This window comes from Miniopterus schreibersii (genome assembly GCF_964146895.1).
Source record: "Miniopterus schreibersii genome assembly, chromosome: 8".
In the NCBI taxonomy this organism is placed as follows: Eukaryota; Metazoa; Chordata; class Mammalia; order Chiroptera; family Miniopteridae; genus Miniopterus; species Miniopterus schreibersii.
The window spans coordinates 65,093,374-65,106,777 of record NC_138109.1 but is presented as its reverse complement, the minus strand read 5'-3'; positions in this window follow the sequence as shown (position 1 = coordinate 65,106,777).

The window sequence follows — 13,404 nt, the reverse complement described above, 5'->3', positions numbered from 1 at the left end:
AAAAAAGGTATAATTTTGACTCATTCACATCAAACGGCTATTGTTATGTTGGCTGTTGTCATTATTTTATTTGACAATCTAAGGGAAAGAGGTCAGTGCTCCTAACTAAATAGTCAGGTATTGCATGTTTTAAAAATTCTTGCAGCACACCAGCTGAAAAGTGCTGCTTTATTTTTATTGTTGAATTCAATTTGGTACAATTTTGTTTAGAAATTTTGCATCTATGCACATGAGGGATATTGGTCTGTAGTTTCCTTGTTTTGAAATGTGTTTTTCTGGCTTAGGTAACAGAATACTGCTGAACTCATAGAATGAATTGGAAATCTTTCTTTTCAGTTCTCTAAAACAGTTTTTGTAAAATTGCTCTTATTTCTTTTTTCTTTGGGCTTAACTTTAGTTTTTTAAAGTGAAGGCTGAAGTCATTGGTTTGTGAACTTTCATCTTTCTAATAGCAGACATTTAATGTTGTAACTGTACCTTTATATCCTGCATTAGCTGTATCTCACAATTTTAATAAGATATTTTAAATAATTTACTTTTAATAATCACAGTATTTCATCACACTATGCAGTCTTGATTTAGTGATTTCATTTTTTTGTGCTTTTTTGTGGTTTTTGAATAATGTTCTTTGTAGATATAGTTTCTTTGCTTTTAATTTTTATAGATATTTGTTGGTATTATTTTTGTAGTTTTTAGTGGTTTTCTTTTAAATTTGTTTTAAAATCATTCTATTTCTAAATATTAATAGCAAGTATGAAATCTATTACTTAACATGCTACTTCATGGCAGGGAAATTTAACACACTTTTAATTTCTAAGCTTCCATGTTATAGTGCTTAAATGTATTATCTAAGATTTAAATGTTATTTTTATATATAGTATGAGTATGTATTCTTTAATACTTTTTTTACATTTAGATTTGATTTTGCAAAAGAGATATAAAAATTATTTAGACTTACCTTTACATTTAGCTGACTTAAAATATCAATTCTTTATTACAATGATTTTCTCATTTTATTTTCTCTTTTGAATAATTTTTCAGGTAACCAAGGTAAACTTTTAAATAATTTTATTTCTAAAAAGCTCACTAAAGTAGCACACTTTAATGACTTATTCCTACAGGGGACAAAAAGATATCTATATACTTCTATTGCCTTCACAGGAGAAAATATTTGGCTTTTAAATTATTTAACCAAAATCTTTTCCCTTAAACTCTGTAACTAGTCTAGAGAAGTTCTTCATTGCCTTCTAATTACTCTTATAGTAAATGTTTTAGAAGAGATATGAAATCAGCCATGTTTAAATTATTTATGGATAACCAATTTATCTTTTATCAGAATACATGTAAAACTTTTTTTCTTGATATTTTTTACTTCAAAATTTTGCCAAGATAAGTTTTAGTTGGGCTCCTTTTGAATAATTTTGCTTAAAATGTAAGGAGCCATTTTGGTCTGAAGACATGGGTCATTTTGTTTTTCAAAGTGTCTTCTTTGGTTAAATTATTGATTATTGCATGTTTCTTTTTTTCTCTCTTTTTCTGGAATATCAATGTTTTATAGGAATGATATTCTTCAGTGTCTGGTATTTTCTTTCTTATTATCTGTCTTATTATCTATATTCTTAGAGGGCTTTGCCAATTTGTCCTCTAAGTAAAAAATTTCAGTCTTGTGTATTCATTTGGTTCTTGTTCTCTTTGACAAAGATTTTTATTTCTTTTATTGTGTTCACTGTGACCTTGCAATTCTTTTTTATCTCACTCAGCTCTTTCCCCATCACAGTGCCTTTTGCTCAGTTCTTCGGCCCTCCTCTCACATGTCTCTCACATGTGTCATTGTGCATTCTACTGAGACCATCCAGGGGTTTACTAAAACTTTATTGTGGCTTCTCTAAGAGGTCATATTAAAAGATATGCCATTGTTTTGAATCTTTGTGACAATGTGCCCTTTTTCTTTGTCATACTTTTTATATTCCAGTGAAAAGAACCAAAGTTTTGCCACCCTGAAGCTGCTCATTTGGGATATGAATTTTAAGCTGCTTATTAAGAAACAAGACTCAGAAAGAACCTTTGACCCTCCCCGCTTTCCTGCTCAAGAGAGTCATACAGAAAACCTACCTCAGGAAGGATATCTTAGGATGTTCGCCTTACCCTAATTTGAACTAAGTATGGTACGTAAGAGGGCCTGATGGCCCAGGAACTTCCTGTGTCCCATTGCTTCTCTGTTGCCTAGCAGGAATTTGCCTGCCACATGTGTTCTGCGCTTCCTCAACTACCTATAAATTGCCCGTTCTAACTCCTGCAATCTAATATCCAGTTCTTCCCCTTTTCTCCTTTATCCAAATGTTATAGATACCCAATGTTTCCTCACTGTCTTTGGAATGATCACGAATATGTGAATTCCCCATGCGCATGTACTAAATTTTGATTTTCTCCTATTAATCTGTCTCTGTTAATTTGGTTATTAGCCCAGCCAGAAGAACTTAGAAAGTGAGAGAAAAAGTATGAATTCTTTTTTAGCCTCAACACCAGCCATTCTGCAATAAAGTAATTTCTAGCCAGAAATAATATTTTTCACTAGAAATGGTTTGTAGCTTCCTCTTGATCCCATCCAATGTCTTCTTGGGGATTTGTATATATCTTTTCTTAATTTGAACATGGAAAACATATACTTGGTCACTGTCCTAGTAAAAGTTCCAGAACCTAGTGTCAGGATAGGTGGTTAGTTACTAATGAAAGAGAAGGGAGAAAACTAAGCCTGATTAAGTCTGGAAACAGCAGCTTCACAGTCACCTCAGGGAGTAACCTGCATCCTGCCTAGTTGACCAGGCAGGAAGGACAGCTTTACAGACACCCTGGGGGGTAAATGGGTAACCAGCATTGTTCTGCTGGATTAACTGGTGGGGAGGGAGAAAACAGAGAGGGAAATTTATTTCACTGAGTGCATGTGCCGTAGAAGCCAAATGGTGAAGCGGAACTATGAGGCATGTGCTGTGGGAGCCACAATGGAAACCATAAGGCAGAGAGGCCACTAGCCTTGGAAAGTCTGGGAAAAGGGTTAGATCGAAGAAGGGCAAACGCCCTGGAAAGAGCTTCCAGGAAAGAGACTGGATAGGGGGAGGGCACAGGCCCTGGAAAAGCCAGGAAAGAGATCGGATGCTTTGAAAGAAAGCCTGCTCTTTTCCAAAAACCCAAGGAAATATATGGAAGCCTAGCAAGGACCCAGGGCAGCCGCTACCTTATAGCTGCCCACTCTCTGCCCCTCGGGAGTGTACTGTCACTTGTCACTGTCTACTAACTCTTCCCACTCTTTCTTCATAGCTCTCAGGACACAATATACAGTGGCACCGCGGTTTTCAGACATTTCAGGACTCGAATGGTCTTCCGGAATGTATTACATTCGAAAACCGAGGGACCTCTCTACTACAGCTAATCCTGCTCCCATCCACCCCGTTGCTACCGCTTTTCACGTTGCTCTCCGAGAGTCTGCTTCGAAGTAGATACACGAGAGGAGGTGCCGATGGGGGTGGGGGCAGGTAAGAGCGCTCCCATTGCCTCAAGTGCAGCCTTCATGAAGCAGACAACTTGCTTTCAGTTTGTACACACCCAGAGCCTCTGAATTAGTGACCTGTCTTTTCAGGCTGAAGAAGAGATGAGTTCATTGCGTCTGATGTTAAGCTCCATAGTTATCTTAGTTGGTAGAATTTGTTCTCACATTTGGCAAAGGTGGACTGACAGGTTTTGTTTTTGTTATCAGTCTTTTTGTTTTGGTTTATTTTTTCCTGTATCTTCATGGGAATTTTAGGGGGGGAAAATCAGAGATACTGTGTTAGAGACAGCTTGTCAGGGAACATTTTAAACTGGAAGGCCATTAGAGTCCTTTGTTGCCGTTTGAAGCCCTCATTCATGCATTTCACATTAATCTGTCAGCAACCACCTACATAACATTTGACTTTGTGACCCTGCCTTACTCATAGCTTCAACACTAAGTATAATTAATCACCCTTTCTGAATAAGCCAGCCTCAGATACGTTGCTATCCAACCCAACACTACAAAGCTCTTATAGAGAAAATACTCCCGTTAAAACTATTTCACTAAAGTCAAGAAAGAGAGCACACTCTTTTCCAGCATCTGATGAAGCTAAAATAGTATATTTTCTCTTTACTTTCTTGTCATCCTTTTAAGAGATATAAAAAATATTCCAGCATTACCAGTAGAGACCTCTTGCCATCTGAATGAGTTACTGAAGAAACTAGCATGGGGGACTCAAAAGAACATTGAGTTAGGATTCTTTAAATTTAGGTTCTAATCCTGATTCTAATGAGCTTCGTAACCTAGGTCAAGTCACTTTATCCCATTGGATCTCAGGTTCTTCATCTGTAAAATCAGTTACCCTTCCAATTCTATTATTCCACAATGGAAGGAAAATATTGCACAAGCTTTTATGGAGTGAAATCATTGATAAGATACATCAGATTATCCAATTATGTCACATATTTCCAAACTTCATAGTTTAGATAACCCCCAACACTGAGGTCAATTCTTTTCTTGATCTGGCAGAATTTCCCTGAGTTTAGCAGCTCCACATTGAATTAACCCAGTCTCTCTGCTGTGATCCTCTAATGCAGTTCTGGTTACTAGATTTTTATCTTGACTTTCTGGGTCAATCGCTACCTTGATTCATTTTTCTGTTCTCACATCCAGAGTCAGCTTCATGGACGTTTAACCAGTGTAGTTGCCCAGTATCCCACACTCATGCTGCTGAAGTCTTGAAATTCTTAACAATTTTCTCTCTGAACTTGTGTTTTGTAAGTGAAGTCCCTTGGGAAAACAGAACATGCCTGTGAAAAGAGAAGAGTTGCACAACATGCATGCCTACCAGTCCTTGCCTCCCTAGTTATATCGATGTCTCCCAATAGCATTGATGATGCCCCATAGGTTCAGAATTCTAGTGGATCTATGGTGTGTGGAAGTTCAGCAAGACCCAGAGTAAGTACAACTGAGGAAAGTGGGGGTGGAGAGCACCGACAGCCCCAAAGGTCACTTTGTGTTCAAACTAGAACTGGCTCCTCACACAGAAGAAAGTCAACAACATTCTAAGAAACACAAATGAGTAAGAAAAGCCTAATATGTCCTTTCTTACTTATGTTACTTTCTCACATTAGTCAACCATTTATGTTGAAACACCATGACATAGATAGAAAGGGAAAGATAAAATGCGGGCATATGAAGAAGTCAAAAATAGTTAGTTGAATTATTTTTGTGCCATGCTGTCACTCTTCTGGTGAGAACAAAATACATATTCATGTATGAGCTATGAAATATGTCGTTTTGGCAATTCCACATATAATTAAATGCTCTTACTTTAATTTAAAACTGAATTGTACAATTTTTTAAATGACATAACTCTTGCCAATAACTTAGTTTTTTTTTTTAATTTTTCTTCACTAGGATATTAAATAACAGATGAAAAAACACCATGATAAGTTGGGAAAGATCAGAAAGAAAGCAAAAAGCTTTATATTTTACTACTTTAATGCCACTCTTCCCTACTTTTTGAATAAGGGGCTCTGCATTTTTGTTTTGTGCTGGGCTCACAAATTATGAAGCCTGCTCTGGCCCCATTTTTCCTACTTGATGTAGGAGGAGCCCTACTTTGACCTTGGAACTTCCTCAGAAATAAGAATTGCAGTCCTTGTGGTCAACTCCCACTACCTGCTTGTTGATGTCACTTACCACCCGGACCTCTGGCTCTTCTCAGACCATTCCAGCATACCCCTCACCTTCCCAGCCACCCTATTTCAGCTTCTGGGATTGTTATGCATCATTTCCCAAATATATAAGGTCTGCTTAGTCACCAGCACCCAGCCTTTGTCATGATCAGCCCTCAATTACTTGGCTCAAATGTTTAACGGGTCCGGGACACACAGTGGAAAAGACTCACTCATTCTTTGAAGCTGATTTTACTTATTGTATATCTTATGAAAGACAAAGTAGCCAAGGGAAGTTTAGATGTTATTGGTTTTAAGTACAACTGCAGATTCCGGCTTTTCAATAGATAGGTCATGACATCTCATCAAGTTAGTACTGAAAGCACTGTCCAGCACTTAACATGTAATCCTCTTAGGTACAGGTGAGCAAACTGACACCTAGGGAGATGCATGATTTGCCTGTTAATGCATAACTAGTTAATAATGACAGAAATGAAACTAGGACCAAGATCTTCTAACTCCAATACAGGTGAGGTTACTAAATAAGACCATAGTATGTGTATTAATATGGTCCAATCCCTGGCATCTAGAAGGAATGAGGCAGAAAGACATCATAAGGCATCATTGCCATTTTGGAGCCCTTGCCTATCAGACAATCACCATCATCACTACCAGATCTGGTCATGTGTTACTCCTTCTACCACCCCCTCAGCCCTTACTATCCAAATAATAGTCCAGGACTGTTAGCATCAGTGTCGCCTGGAGTCTGTTAGGCATGAAGACCCTCAGGACCCACCTCCAATCTGCAGAATCAGAACCTGGGATTTTTAACAGGACCCCAAGGAGATTCAAAAGGACTTTAAAAGTTTGAGAAGCATCAATCTCAATCAAAAAATGCTTCTGAAGTGGAGGGAGAGAGAGAAGGAGAGAGGGAGAGAGAGAGAGAAAGTGTCACTAAATGTTTCTCATTCCATTTATGTTTAATATAAAACCTGGGATTTAGTGCCATTGTGTCCTTTACTCGCTTTTCTTCTTTCTTTCCCAAGGCTTTTTGTTGCTGCTGCTGTTATTATACTGAAGAGCTACATGAGACAGAAAGCTTGGCAGCCTTCCCACAATCCTCAGCATGTGGGAATAGGAGTAGCAGAGTGTTAGCCCCTGCCAACTGGTGGGTCCGTGTAAATGTCTCTGTTAACAACCGGCACTGCTGCTAGCAGCCATCGGAGCAAAGCGGCAAATCTGTTCCTCTCTCCGGTGTGGAAAACACCGCCGAGGAAGTCACCTAATTACTTGATTAAGATGTATCCATCCTGGAAATTGTTGATCTAGAACATTGAGTCTCTGACACTTAGCTCATTCCTGATTGAACGGAATAGTTTCAACCTGATTCTTACATGCTGTCTCCAAGCACCGCGTGCCATGCAGAGAACGGTAGCTGTGCAACCATTTCATGGGGGAGAAACAAAAAACAGTTTGGGGCCAAATCCTTTTGGTGGTCTTGTCTCAGTATAGCCCTTTAATGAGTCTCTGAGGCAATAATTAGGAAAAAATGGAATAATCCTGAAAAGATTAGGATTCTATAAATCTCTAAAAATAATTGGGAAATATTACTATTTTTGTAAGCATCCTAATTCTGTTTGGAAAAACATTGAGAATTTCCCCCCACACCTGAGGTGCAAAGATCTCAGCTCGCCTCTACCCTGTTTAAATGCATTGCTGAAGAGGATTTCTACCTGTACAGCCTCACACCCGAATTCCTTTCAAGATGCAGTTTCTCTGGTTCAGTCATTACCCACCTGGGGCAAGAGTGGGTGCAATTTAATGACAAGCTGCTTCTTTTGGTCATGATGTCACCTCATTACTTTAAGAGCAGCAGGTGGCCCACCTTCAATGATCACCTGCACCAAGAGTTGAACAGTACCAAAAAAAGTTCTTCCAAAGACTGAGTTTTCTTTGAAAGTTAAAATGAGGGGAAAGAAAAAAAACAGGGTAACACCCCAAGAAGCCACATCATAGCTGTTATTTTAAAGGAGCACTTTGTGTTTTTAGCTAAAATAAATGAGTCCTGATTTTCTCCCAGAAAAACCTTCTTTGATTTAAGAATAGTGGAAATTTGCCTTCATTATCAACTTCCTGTCGACATTCAGGTAGGGTTTATTTACCATAATTGTATAGTTTCTTCTTCTTATGACCACCTAGCCATTGTCACATATACTGAAGCACAGAGATGACTGTCTAGAACGAGCCTAGGCTTCTTTCATTTTTCCAAGTGTGATGTATAAACCAGGTAGCGAGATAAAATCATCTGCGGCTTCATGCACTTCCAGAAAAGGAACGCTGCCTGGGCAGTGCTGAAGTGCTGCACCCAAACCATCCATATGACCTCAGGCTCTAAAGAGAACTGAGGTTGCTTACTTGGAGTCATCATCGTTGAATAACTGGAATCCAGTAGTGAAAAGAGGTTTCACTGGCTCACTTTCAGCGCCATAAGTATATAGATTTGTTTCAGCTGGCACAAAGATGGCTTTGCAAGCTGGAATAATTCACATTTTGCCAAAACAATAGGCAGAATTTCCAGAGTGAGCCTCCCCTACTCCACATAAAAGTGATATTACAGTAACATTTACTGTATCTTAACAAACATTCAGCCAAAATCTTCTAAGACTATCTCAGTTTTAAATATTGCATCCTATTATCATAGTTTCTGCTCTTAACTGTTACAATAGCTCATGCCTGTCTCCATAAACATTGAAAATATCCTATCTAAATGATATTTCCTAGTTTTCCTCTCACAATGTAAAATTATTTCATTTCAAGGTTCTCTTTAAACCTTGTTCTTATTTGGGGTTCAGAAAAGTATAGTATATAGGTCACTGGAAAAAAATGTCTGTCTTTTGAGACAATTCCACCACAGTTGTGCACATTTACCATCTACCCAAACCACTGTGCTCATCTACCCAAACCATTGTGCTCATCTACCCAAACCATTGTGCTCATCTACCCAAGCCAGTGTGCACATCTGCTCAAACCATTGTGCTCATCTACTCAAGCCAGTGTGCACATCTACCCAAACCACTGTGCTCATCAACCCAAACCATTGTGCTCATCTGCTCAAACCATTGTGCTCATCTACCCAAGCCAGTGTGCACATCTACCCAAACCATTGTGCACATCTACCCAAGCCAGTGTGCACATCTACCCAAACCACTGTGCTCATCAACCCAAACCATTGTGCTCATCTACCCAAACCATTGTTCTCATCTACCCAAGCCAGTGTGCACATCTGCTCAAACCATTGTGCACATCTAACATTTACCCTCTTCTCTGGGTGTTCTAGCAACACACAAATAATGACACACATACACAGGATCTTTCCAAAAGATAATAGCTGATAACTACTGGCAAGAGAAAACACACAGTCTTGAACTTTTTCCATTCAGTACACAGTACACTTGTCTAAATGGACATTAGGTGGAATTACTGATAATTATGGAACAAGGGATTAGTTTCAAGATTTCCAAAGATATTCTTTGCTACCTTTTCAGATTGAAATCCTTAGTCAGCCCAGGTAATTCCTCAAGTCTCCCTCCTAGTAGAGAATGATTTACAATAAAAGAAGATTTACAAAATGGGATCCAGGGTAGAAGAAATATCTCTAAGCTTTGGTGTTATTCATGACCAATGAGGTCATTTTACAAAAAAGCAAGGATGACAGAGGCTTTCAGTAAACCCGACACATCGGACTACTCTATTTTTTTTTTTTTTTTAACTTTTTCTTCTCTTTCTTCTCCAGAGCTCTCCTTTTAATTCTGTTTACGACATTTTAAAGTCATATATTAGACTCCTTTTCTCTGTTCAGATATGATATTTTCCAGCGTCCCATCTCTGCTCTCTTCTCTTCTATATGCAGTCCTTTAATAATTTAATTTACTCCCATGGCTAATATTTAAACTCATGATTCTCAAATATGCAGCACCAATTCTATTTTCTTTTCTAGGTCAGACCACTCATTCATCTCCACTTTTATGGTCTTCAGACAGTTTATTCTCACCAGGTCTAAAACCAAACTCAAAATCTCATTGTCCTTAAGCTTTTGACTCTTCCTATGTCTCCAAGCACAATGAGCAGTAGCTACATCTAGACTTTGTTTTAGTAACCCTTGTATGCCCAGTGTGGAGCAAAGTACCCAGTGCATTGTAGATGCCCAATAAAGATGTAATTGATATGAAACTCCTGACTCATTCTTTCCCCAAGCTCTTACAACCCATTTAGTCAACAAATTTTGCAGTTCTGACCAAAAAGCATTGCTGAAACTCATCATCTTTTCTCCATTTGTAGTCTCTCTGCCAGGGACTTGTCACTTCTCTGCCCTTTATGTCTTTTCATGGCAGTCCATCTGCCACATTGCCACAGGGTTATCTTTTCAAAACAAAAGTCTAACCACATCATTCACCGATGAGAATACTCCTGTTGGCCTTCCACACTATTTAACATGGTTCTGGGCCCGAGTCTAGCTTCTCACCATTTGCCATTTCTCCACTAAAGAAAAACCCTTTGCTCTACCCAGTTGGACTTGCTTCCATTCTTAAACACAGTGCTCATCCTCCCGTTTCCCATTGACTTGCTCTCCTCCGCCTGGAATGCCCTTCCACCCTCTTTGTCTCATTGCAGGGTGACTCGGCATCACCTCTTTTGTGAAGTTTTCTCAGATCCCCATGGATTCTTCCTGTTTTGTCTCCCCATTGCAATTTGCTCAATATTCTTTCAAAGAATTTTCATATTATTTTTCATGTCCAGTTTGTCTACTGCATTGAAATTTCTTGAAGGAAGAATGATACTAAATTTATTTTTATTGTCCCCACAGTCCAGCAAGATTGCAGCACATAGTAGCCATTCGGTATATGTTTCAAAGCAAGTCTTTTTCTAGAATCTTGAGAACAGAAAACAGTCTGAATAGAATAAGAAGTAGAAGTATGTTTTCACCAAAATTCTGGAAGACGTTATTATACCATAAAAAATCGAGTGATCAAAGCATTATTACTATTAAAACCCATGTCTGCAATGGGGCAGGGCAAAGGGCTGAGAGAAGAGAGAGAAATCAGTTAAGAGTTTGTTTTTATATCTGTAGTAACTATTTGGACAATTTTTGCTTTTCTGACCTTGAACCAAAGCTTCCAAGAAGTCCACCTACACATGATTCCCTGATGAGATCAGCATATAGTACACTGGAACGCTTGCCACAGCTGTTTATCTAAGCACGAGCAAGTAACAACTGGTAGTTTCAACCCTATAGTTAAATGAAAAATGATTTGGCATAGACATCAAACTATTAACAAAACTGAGCACTGAGTTAGCAGTAGGGGCAACTTTATTCTACTTTTCTCTCTGGGAATTGTTTATTGTTTCTCTATTTACAATATATCACAATCTTCTAAATAAATAGTAAGTACTAAGTAGGTATACAGATACAGAATGTGTCGTTATATACATGTAGCTGTATTTCACTTATTCTATCAGCAAAATAAACTGATAAAGATGTTTCCATATCCAATAGAATTAAAATTTAAAAGTTTTAAAAAATTAATAGTAGTGTTTCTGCTATGTCATTTAAATATCTCTGAATTGAGTCTGTCTATTCAGACAACAAAGGGTCATAGTTGTGCTTTTGCAATTTTAAGTCACTTATATAATCTTTTATATTTCACCCTTCATGGGCTAAATGCAGCAAGTGCCTTGCATTTACATCAATATCAGCAGCTTATATGCTTTCTTCAGAAGTATCTAATAAAGATCTCTTTTATTTGATCTGAAATTGCCTTGAGAAAAGAGCATTGCACTCAGTAGTTACATAGTAAATTTTTCTTTCTAAATGAATGAATAAAATAAAGAGGGTCAAGGCCTGTCGTTGGGGATCTAGGGCCCAATAGTCACAAGGGAGCTTTCTAGCCCACTGCTGAGCCACAGTGTTTGTGCCATATTGAGGTTGGAGGGGGAGGTGTCTCTTAGATCCCATCAGGGCCAACCCTCTCAGCATTTATAGATATGGATCTCTACCAAAGGTAATCTCTCCCTACTGTTGGCTTGGAGATATTAAGTCCTTCAATTTGAGACAGAAATTCTCCTCGCACAATTGGAGAAAGATGTAAAACCCAACTGAGAAGGGAGCAATAATAGCACATCAATTTAATACTATGATAGGTAGAAATTAGTAAACAGAATCAGACTTTTCCATAAAGACTTTTAATTTATTAATTCATTAATTTATTTATTTGGATGAGTAGCACCATCAGAGAAAGTGGGGTAAAAGGAATAACCCTAGAAAGAATGAGAAAAGAATAGCCAACTTGAAGAGGGAGCGCACCATGAAGGAAGACATTAGAAAATGAAAGTAAGCTTCATCTCTTTAAACTGTTTGCTCACAACTGATAAAAATAATAATGATAATCATAACTGAGCATTACTATATGTCATATTCCGTGCTAATCATTTTTTCATAGGCCTATCTGATTTAATTTTCTAAAAGAATCCTGGGAGGCAGGTAGTATTATATTCATTTCACAAATTAATAAAGATGTTAATTGACTTGCCCAAGGTTATATAGTTTAAGAAGTGGTACAACTGGGATTGTAACTCAGGTCTGTCTGCTTCCAAATCCCATATACTTAAGAAACACAATGTTATGTTTATATAGTACTTTCCACATAGAAAGATATATGTGGCCTCCCCTACTTCAATTCTTAGTTTAATTCATAATAACATTTAAGGATAGTTGGGACAAGACTGAACCCAAGACAAAAATTGTGTTTGGTCTTTAAGATACTAAAGAAAGTAACATATTTCATATCTGAATTTTGATACCTGAGAATATCCTAGCAGCTTGTGGGCATAATGGGGCACTTTGTTGAATTCAATGGATATGTCAGATTGAACATTTGCTTTGGGATCTGCTGCAACCCCACTGGCCAGTTAACTTCAGCAAGACAAATCAGTGATTCTAACTGTGAGTCAAATGTGTTTCAGAGGAGCTAGATATGCACATTCTCTCAGCTGGAGAAATTTCCCAGTTAGATTTTACATATAATATTATCAACCATATTAAATTACCACTAATGAAGACCAACTGCGTATTCATCATCATCATGATTATAATGCATTATTATTATTCATGAAGAGTAAGCTAACATTTTTTCACTCAGGAAACAGTGACTAAGCTCTACTGTTGGCCAGGTACTAGGGATTCATCAGCAACCATGGCAAAGAAGGTTATTGTTTCAGCAGAGCATGAGATATGGGAGGAGAGAGAGTGACTCATTAAAGAACAAACAAATAACAGAGAAAATATCCAAGGGTTAAAATGAGGTGATGTGAGGGATGTGGGCAGGTGAATAATTTCAGTTGGATGGTCAAAGATAGACTCTCTGGTAAGATGCTTTTTCAGCTGAGGTCTCTCTCAGAGAAATCAGCCATGACAAGATCAAGGGGAAAGGCTTTATGACATGTGTTGCTATCTCTTCAGGTGCTTCTGATACATTTGGTTGATTATGTTGGGCAATAAAATTTCTATTACCCCATTATCTCCAGCCAAAACCAGTCCCAAATAAAACAAGTTCCCCAGGTGATACAGATAGGCATCAATGTTTAAGAACATTGCTTAAAGGGCTGAAAACTCTCTTTGCCTTTTTGCCCTTGACTCATACC